Raw genomic sequence first — 9,225 nt, forward strand, 5'->3', positions numbered from 1 at the left:
CCACGCCCTGCACGAGGCCAAGCCCGGAGGCGGGGTGCTGGGTACCCAGTACCGAGCCTGCTGTCCGTGCCCCCACCGGGCTCAGGCCTGGGGGAGCTGCTGCTTCCCCACTAAGCCAGTCTCCCTGCCTGGGGCCGTCACAGACCCCCGGGGAGGGGCCTGCGGGCTGGACCTCATCCAAGCCCGGGGCCAGGGTGTGACCTTCGGGACAACAGCAGAGGGTCCAAACCTGCCGCCCCAGTGAGGCACGTTCTCCCCAGGATGAGGCTCCACAGGATGGGGCACAGGGCAGCCCCGGGCAGGGGGCTGCTCAGGGCCCTTCCCCTGGATGCCCTCCCTGGACCAGGAAACACCATCCCCTGGAGGCCGGATGGGCTGCGGACACGGGACAAGAACACAGCCAGACATCACAGTGGCTACCTCGGCTGACCTGCAGGTGCCGGGGGATCGCTGCTCCAATAATGAATGATTCCACCTGACCAGCCAGTGTCCCGGGGCCACACCCAGGGAGGATGGTGCCAGGGCCCATCTAGCAGGTGGTCAGAGCCTGTGACAGGCACGGGATAGTGTGCTTGGTCCAGTTGGGCAATGGCAGGCAGCAAGGAGGGCAGGGAAGGGGACCCAGAACAAGGCCTCGGCCCTGAGGGGCCCACATCTTTGTCTGGTGGACAAAGGCCAAAGCACAGGGACAGTATCAGTGGTGGGGGACCCTTCTGGGTTGGACAGACTATAGAGGGTTCTGTCTCTGAGCTACAGAGCAGGGACTAAGCTGGTCAAGTCCCTCCAGCCTCAGATCTGGCCGGGCCCTGGGGCAGGGGAAGGAGAGCCCTTCAATCATGTGGCTCCTGTCATCTCAGAGCAGGGACTTAAGCCAGTCCTGCGACTCCATCTGTGGGGGTCAGAACCCAGTTCTGTGCCCACAAACTGTTCTGACCAAGGCCACATGGATCCTGCCAAGTCCTCTGAGGCCCAGGACTGAGGGGAGTTGGAAGGTGGGGCCTCAGGAGCTCTGATTGCTAAGAGACAGATGGAGGAAAAGCTGGTTTCGGGATGCCCTCCCTAACCCCCACCCCCACCCCCTGCAGCAAAAGCTCTTGGGAATATCCCATGGTAGCCCAGCGCCACTGGACACAGCCACACGCCCTCATGGATGACTTCACACATGCACACCCAGGACCAGGAAAGCTGTGCCTAGCCCAGCAGCTCAGAGCACTGAGCACTGAAAGGGGGGCTTGATCACCCAGGCAGCTGGGAGCCAGAAGCCTGGTCAGATCTGGGTTTCAGCAAGTTGCTGTGTGAACACATCAAAGGGTCTGGTGGGGACAGGAAGGCCAGTGAGTGGCACTGCTGTCTATGAAGAGGGGCAATGGGGGGCTGGGCTGGGCTGGGCGGTACCAAGAGTCTGTGGTGTAGATGGGGGAGGGGGGCCTGGGGCCTGGGGAAAGCCAAGCCTCTGGCACTCACCCCAGGATACCCGGGGATGGCTCACTCTACCATGGGTCTTTGGGGGCCCCTGGCCCTTTCCCTGGGGACCCAGCAGAGTGGTGCTGCTCAGCTTCCCAGAGCCCTTTGTGGACGGTGGCTTGCTTCAGCCCCCGACTCTGGTCACTCAGACTGCCAACAAGACACCTGAGCTCCAGTCAGGCAGGCACAGGACGACGCACAGCCGTGTCCCCAGGATGCCCCGCTTGCTGGCCTGAAACTGACCTGTAACGGCAGCTCTTGGAGCCTTCCGGAACCCAGATCCCCACCTGAGATCAAACCAAAGACCTGGTTTAAGGTCCCTCATTCGGCTTGCGGCCTCCCAACGTTGCCCCACTTCCCTGAGTCTCCTTGGAAGACTTCTGAGATCCTTCTTCCCCCTGCTCCCCACCCCACGTGCTTCTGGGGGCCCAGCCCTGGTAGACCGATGGGGTCACAGAGGGCTGCAGACACAGGAGAGGGACAGGCGTGTACTCAGAAGGTGGCACACGTGACAGCAGGAACAGAGAAGACAGAAGAAGGGGTTTGGTGGGGAGAGTTGGCCCTTGAAGGCTGTAATGAGGCAGAGCCTGGGCTTGCCACACCCCCCCCATCCCTGCAGCACCCCCAGCCCAGCACCGGCTTTTGCTTACAGGCTTGGTTGATGAATGGGCAAGCACCATTAGCAGCAGCTACCCGTAGCCACCGAGAGTCATGAAGCCTGACTCGTTGCACCTTGGTTAGCACACACCTGCGCCTTAAGGTAAATCTCATCACCTCCAATTCACGAACGAGACGGGGGCGGCCGGAGCGGTGCTGTTGATGAGTAGCCCTGTCGGGAGGCCCTGAGCCTAGGTGGGGTGGGGGTGTAGCCCTGGGGGCCCAGGCTGGGCAGGACGCCATGGACCCCTCCCTGCAGCCCTGGGCAGCCAGCCATGCCCAGCCAGAGCCTCAGACAGCCCTTGCTGTGAAGCCCAGGGGGAGGCCCCAGGATGCGGGATCCTACGGCCCAGCCCACACTCCAACCTCGGTCCTGTCCTGAGCTTTGGAGCAGGAAATGGGGGCAAGGCTGAGGTCCCTGAGGCTGTACCTGGTTGCTGCAAGGATTTAGTAAGATGAAGGCCTAGCAGTTGAGCTGGTGAGAAGGTGGGTGGGTCAGGGACAGCTTCGCGGAGGAGGGAGCATCTGGGCTATTCCTGGAGACAGAGTTGGACTCTAACCAGAAGAGGAAGTAAGGGCACCCAGGGTCAGGTGACAACAGGAGCCAAGGAGGCAGGGAGTGACAAGGGGGACTCTAGCCCCTGGAGGCGCTAGAATGGAGGGCCAGGGGATCAGGAGCCAGAGGTCATAGGGAGCAGGGCCACAGGCCTCCTTCAGCACATCGGACCCCCCAGGTTACAGGCGGATCATTTCCACGTTGGACTCTGAAAGGGGCAGCAGGGAGGCCTCCCAGCCCACACACCACTTTTTTGTTTGCCTGCAAAGCCAGACTCCCCGGGCAGCACTGTTGCCCAGCGAGGACTGAGCTCAGCCAGTGGCCCCTGGCCAGTAGGGCGTAGGCAGGGAAGGCAGGGGTGAGGGACCAGGGGCCCCACTCTAAGGGGCGAAGCTAGCCAGTGGAGGAGATGCCCAGCCTTCTGAGATGAGAAATCTGGGGCTGATGGGTACCCAGATGGATTGTTTTCAAGGCCAACAGGCCCGGAGCCAGAGCCTGCAGGCCCAGGCGTGACGGCCATCCCCCAGCCCCGCCTCCCACCTGGCACTGCCTGGCCCTCCATTCAGCTGGGCCCTGGGCCAGTCACGGCTGCCTGCAGGTGTGGGAGCACCTGGAACGGAGCCTGAGGCAGCGGGGACTCCAGGCCCACTCCTGCCATGTGGCCTGGGACGGCAGGTTATCAAACTTCTCTGGGCCTTAGTTTCCCCATCTGTCCAATGGGGATGATAGCCGTGTTCCCTTCCTAGGGGACTGTGGCAAGGATAGAGGATAATGTGTATAAAAGTGCCCTTGAGGGGGCTCATGGCCAGGGAAGCACAGGAGGAAGAATCACCCAGCACATCACAGAACAACGTTAGAGTTACCTGGCAAGCCCACTCAGCCTTGGGGGAGGTCAGGAGGTAGCAGGAGGTGCTGGCAAGGCTTCCAACAGGCAGAGTTCTAGAATGCAGGCCCATGCTTGAGCCCCTCTGTGTCCCTCCAGCCCCTTCAGGGCATGGTGTGAGTCCTGGCCTCTCTGCTGAGCCCACAGTGCAAACCTGGGCCTTTGGGATCTAAACGGGGGAGCTACTCACTGCTAGGTGTGGCCTATCACCCTCAGGTTCAAGTCCCCAGCCAATACCGAGCAGCTGTGTGGCCTCAGGCAAGTTGCTCAACCTCTCCGATTCTGTTCACTAACCTGAAATGTGGGGGTGACAATTGTAGTACTTTCCTCGGAGGGGCACAGTTTTGCCAGGTTGGTGCTTACAGAGGAGCCTGGCCCTTAGGCTAAAAATCTGATGTTTGGAGGAGGCGCGGGACTGAGAAAGGAAGAGGAGCTGGTTAGGCAGGACTGAGTGGGCAGCAGGTTGCAGCTGTGGTCTTCCAGAACTCCACAGCATTGAGGGACTAGCAGCAAGCCTGCAGGGGCAGCAACAGACAGAGACGCAGAGCCCAGGAGGGTCCAGCGCTGGTTCTGAAGGTAAAAAGCAGCAGGAGGGTGAGTTGGCAGGTCTGAAGAAGCCGTGGAGAGATGCCCCTGGGGACAGAGCCCATTCACGCATTCGTTCACTCAAACGCTTGAAACTCTTAAGGATTTTAACTTGGAATTTGTGTTTTGCAGGTGGAGTCCGATGGAATAATGGGGCATGCACCGGGGGTTGGGGCCTGTGTGGGTAACCTCACTTCCGGCTGTCTCCCTGCCTCTGGGCCACACACACGTGCACACACACACATCCCCCACCCCCACCCCGCTGGCTGCCATCCCAGGCTGCATCACACCCACAGGCACACACCAGCCTGGAAATTGCTGCCACCCTCCGCCCCCACTGGGGTCCTGGGCATGAGCACAGGGAGGGTCAGGGACATCACACACACTTCATGGCATCTCGGGACGGGCCATGGAGGGGGCTATCCCTGCCCTGGGTTGACAGCCACATAGCATGTTGTGTAGGTGATTTGGCAGGGGCAAGCCTCTCACCCACTTCCAACCCAGGTACTGAGTGCTTCCTGTATGGAGGTCCTAACTTCCCATGGGGGTCACCCATGGGAAGAGAAGATGGCTTTCCTGACACCACTATTAGAGCTTACTCAGCAGCCTGCCGTTCGTACACAGACCAGGTGTGGGGCCCTGGGCATCTGTCAGGGTCTGCACATTCATGGCAAGAATCGCTGTGCCCCAGAGAGTGCAATATTAAATAAGAACAACAACCAACCACCACAGATGACAGGTCAAGAGAGAGACTGTGGAAGAAAAAATATTTTATATTTTAGTATGTTTAGGGACAGGCTTTCTTTAAGCTCTTTGAACGATGAGTCCCATGTTTTCGTTCTGCAGTGGGCCCCACAAATTATGTAGCTAGCCCTAGTCATGTGGAATCTGAGAGAAGGACTCCTGAGGCAAAGGGGAGACAAGTGCAAAGGTCCTGAGGCAGGAACATGGCTGGCGCAATTGAACAAGGCAGCCAGTGTGGCTGGAGTAGAGTAAGCAAGGGGGAGGGTTATGGGGATAAGGTGGGAGGGGAGGGGAGGTGGCACTTGTGCCAACCCTGTAGGCTGTGGAGGGACTTTGGCTTTTGCTGAGTGAGATGGAGAGCCCGTGAGAGTTTTGCGAGAGGAGCGAAACGGTCCCCACTTATTTTAAAATGATCGTGCCGGGTGCCAGGTTGAGAACGGGCTGGAGGGCAGGTGATGGGTGGCCACTGGGCGGTGAAGGCAGCAGCAGGTGGGCCGGTGCGGAGGCTCCTGTAGTGATCCGAGGGGGGGACACCAGCCCCTGGCCTGTGGTGGCAGCAGAGGAGGCGGCGAAACTGATAGGACTGGGGAGATGCCTTGAGGGTAGAGCCCAAAGCATGTCCTAGTGAACCGGACCTGGGACATGGGACAAGGAGTGACGGCTCAGAGGTGACCCTGAGGTTCTGGCCTGAGCAGCCAGAAAGATGGTGGGGGGGCTCTAGAGATGTGGGGGTGGGGGGTGTCTGTTTCCAACGCGGCTGTAACAAATTTACTGCGCGCTTGCTTGTTTCAAACAACCCACCTCTGTTCTCTGACAGTTCTAGAGGCCAGAAGTTTGAAATCAGCCTCACTGGCCTAAAGCCGGTGTGTCAGCGGGGCTGGTACTTTCTGGGAAATCTGTGTCCTTGCCTTTTCTAGCTTCTGGAAGCCACCTGCATTCTTTGGCTCATGATCCCTCCTTGCATCACTTCCAGACACTTGATTCTGTCATCCCCCACGCCTGCCTCTGACCCCCGGCCTCTGTCTTATAAGGACCTTGTGATGGCATTTAGGATGCACCTGGATGATCCAAGACCGCCTCCTCATCTCAAGAGCCTTAAGTCAATCACACCCGCAAGTGCTTCCTGCCGTATAAGGTAGCGTACGTGGATAAGGATGTGGTTCTCTTTTCAGAGGCTGTTACTTAGGCTATCAGAGGGAGTTAAAAAACAGGGATTCCCTTTTGGCCATATTAAGTCAAGATGCCCATTAGATATGGAAGCAGAGATTCTAAGAGAGCAGTTAGAGAAAGAAATGTGGAGTTGAGGGAAGATGTCCAGGCTGAGGATGTAAACGTGGGAGTTGTGCGTCTGCAAATAGCATTTAAAGCCGCGAAACTGGATAAGATGCTCTTGGGATCACCATTTCAGGACGTTGAAGAATTCTCCCAAAAGAGAGGATTAGGAACAAGGAGAGAATAATGGATAAGGAAAGTAAAAGACTAAACCAGGATGTCCAAGATCTGAAATGTCAGGAATTACACAAACTAAAAACAAAACAAAACAGAAAACAGAAGAAATTAAATTATCGAAGTTTAAGAAAAACCCCCAGAATCAAAGTATATATAGACACCCTGATGAAAGACCCCCACCGTTACCAGGTCAGGTAATAGGCAAAAACCCCAACTCAGTGCACTTGGTCTTGAAATTTCTTTTTTTTTTTTTTTTGTATTTTTTTTTAATATTTTATTTATTTGACAGAGGCACAGCAAGAGAGGGAACACAAGCAGGGGGAGTGGGAGAGGGAGAAGCAGGCCCTCCACCAAGCAGGGAGCCCGATGCGGGGCTCGATCCCAGGACCCCAGGATCATGACCTGAGCCGAAGGCAGACATTTAACGACTGAGCCACCCAGGTGCCCTGAAATTTCAAATCAATAGGGATAAAGATAAGAATCCAAAAGCTTCCAAAGAGGAAAGAGGTAGGTCATCTTCAGAGGATGAGGTAGCAGAATCGCTTCCATAGCAACTGCCGGAAGCAAGAAAGTGACGGAGTCAGTGCTTTCAAAATTCTGTTGATGATTTCCAACCTGGAGTTTGACACCAGCCAAACTATCTGTCAATTGTGAGAGTCGAATCAAGACTCAGGATGCAAGATCTCAGAACACTTTTCTCCCATGCACCCTATCTCAAGAAGCTACTTGAAGATGTGCTTTACCATACAGAAGATGCAAAGTCAAGAAAGAGGAAGATAAAGGATTTAGGAGACAGATCTTGTGCAAGAGAGGGGCAAGGAGAAGTCCCAGGACAACAGCCGTGCAGCAGATTTGAGAGATACTCATCCAGACCAAGACGTAGTGAATCCCAGAAGAACAGAAAAATTATAGAGGGAAGAAAATGTAATTATAACTGAAATAGTTTTGCTATAACTAAATCTATATGTTCCTTTAAAATCTTACTTTCTGTAAATATGTTCACAAAAAATAATAGGGCTCACAGAGAAAAGAGGGTAAGGCACAGAGTACTAAAAATCTGTGGAACAGGGCGCCTGGTGGCTCAGTCGCTTAAGCGTCTGCCTTCAGCTCAGGTCATGGTCCCAGGGTCCTGGAATCGAGCCCCACGTCAGCTCCCTGCTAAGCAGGGAGCCTGCTTCTCTCTCTCCAGCTCCCCCTGCTTGTGCTCTCTTGTTTGCTCTCTCAAATAAATAAAATCTTAAAAAAAAAAATCTGTGGAACATTTTTAAGAAGTTGGGGTTACCGAGGCATAATTTATATACAGTAAAAATTTTCCTTTTGAAGTGTGTAATTTGATGAGTTTGGAAAGTGTGAATCATCATGTAACCACAATATGGGATAGCTGTCACCCTGAGAAGATCCCTTATACCCCCTGCAGTCCATTCCCCCTCATCTTCCAGCAACTACTGATCTACTTTCTGTTCTGTGATATTTCCTTCCCTGTAACATTCAGGAACGTCATGAGTGGAAGGATACAGTGTGTAGTTTTTTGTGTCTGTCTTCTTCACTGAGCATAATGCTGTTTCTAGAGGTATCCCTTGTGCTGCTCTCTCTGTCAATTAGTTTGTTCCCTTCTATGGCTGAAGTCCTACTCCGTTGTATAGACCTACCACATTCACTATTTGAAGGGAGGTCGGGTTATTTCAAGATTGGGGTTATTATGACTTAAGTTACTATGAATATTCACATACAGGTTTTTGGATGCATTTATTTTTTCATTTCTCAAGATAAATCACTGCGACTGCTTCTCATAATGTGTGTGTGTGTGTCTACCGACACATAAAATTTCGTAAGAAAATACCAAACTGAGGGCGCCTGGGTGGCTCAATTGTTAAGCGTCTGCCTTCAGCTCAGGTCATGGTCGCAGGGTCCTGGGATCGAGCCCCTCATCGGGCTCCCTGCTCTGCGGGAAGCCTGCTTCTCCCTCTCCCTCTGCCGCTCCCCCTGCTTGTGTTCCCTCTCTCGCTCTCTGTCAAATAAATAAATAAAATCTTAAAAAAAGAAAGAAAGAAAGAAAAGAAAAGACAAGACCAAACTGTTTTCCAAAGGGGTTGGGCCCTTTTGCATTCCCACCAGCAGCATATGAGGGTTCTAGGTCCTCTGCCCGGTCACCAGCACCTTACATGCTCAGCCTCACCTGGCTTAGCCTTGACAGCAGGTGTGTGATGCTATCTCGTTGGTGATGACTAAGGATCAACTTTTCATGTGCTTATATGGCATCCATATCTCTGCTGAAGCATCTCTTCACATTTTTTGCTCATTTTTTATTGGGTTGTTTGTCTTTTTTTTTTTTAAGATTTTATTTATTTATTTGACGGAGAGAGACACAGCGAGAGAGGGAACACAAGCAGGGGGAGTGGGAGAGGGAGAAGCAGGCTTCCCGCCGAGCAGGAAGCCCGATGCGGGGCTCGATCCCAGGACCCTGGGATCATGACCCGAGCCAAAGGCAGTCGCTTAACCGACTGAGCCACCCAGGCGCCCAATTGGGTTGTTTGTCTTATTTTTGAGTTATAAGAGTTCTTTATATATTCTGGGTATAAATCCTTTATTACATTTGTGTTTTGTATCTTGGAACTTCATAACCAGAACTCTAATAAAAACAAAAATGGTGTTAATAACAATACTACTGGAGGGGCGCCTGGGTGGCTCAGTTGTTAAGCAACTGCCTTTGGCTCAGGTCATGATCCCAGGGTCCTGGGATCGAGCCCCGCATCGGGCTCCCTGCTAGGCGGGAAAGCCTGCTTCTCCCTCTCCCGCTCCCCCTGCATGTGTTCCCTCTCTCGTTGTCTCTCTCTCTGTCAAATAAATAAATAAAATCTTTAAAAAAAAAATAACAATACTACTGGAG

The sequence above is a fragment of the Neomonachus schauinslandi genome, chromosome 9 (assembly GCF_002201575.2).
Source record: "Neomonachus schauinslandi chromosome 9, ASM220157v2, whole genome shotgun sequence".
NCBI lineage: Eukaryota > Metazoa > Chordata > Mammalia > Carnivora > Phocidae > Neomonachus > Neomonachus schauinslandi.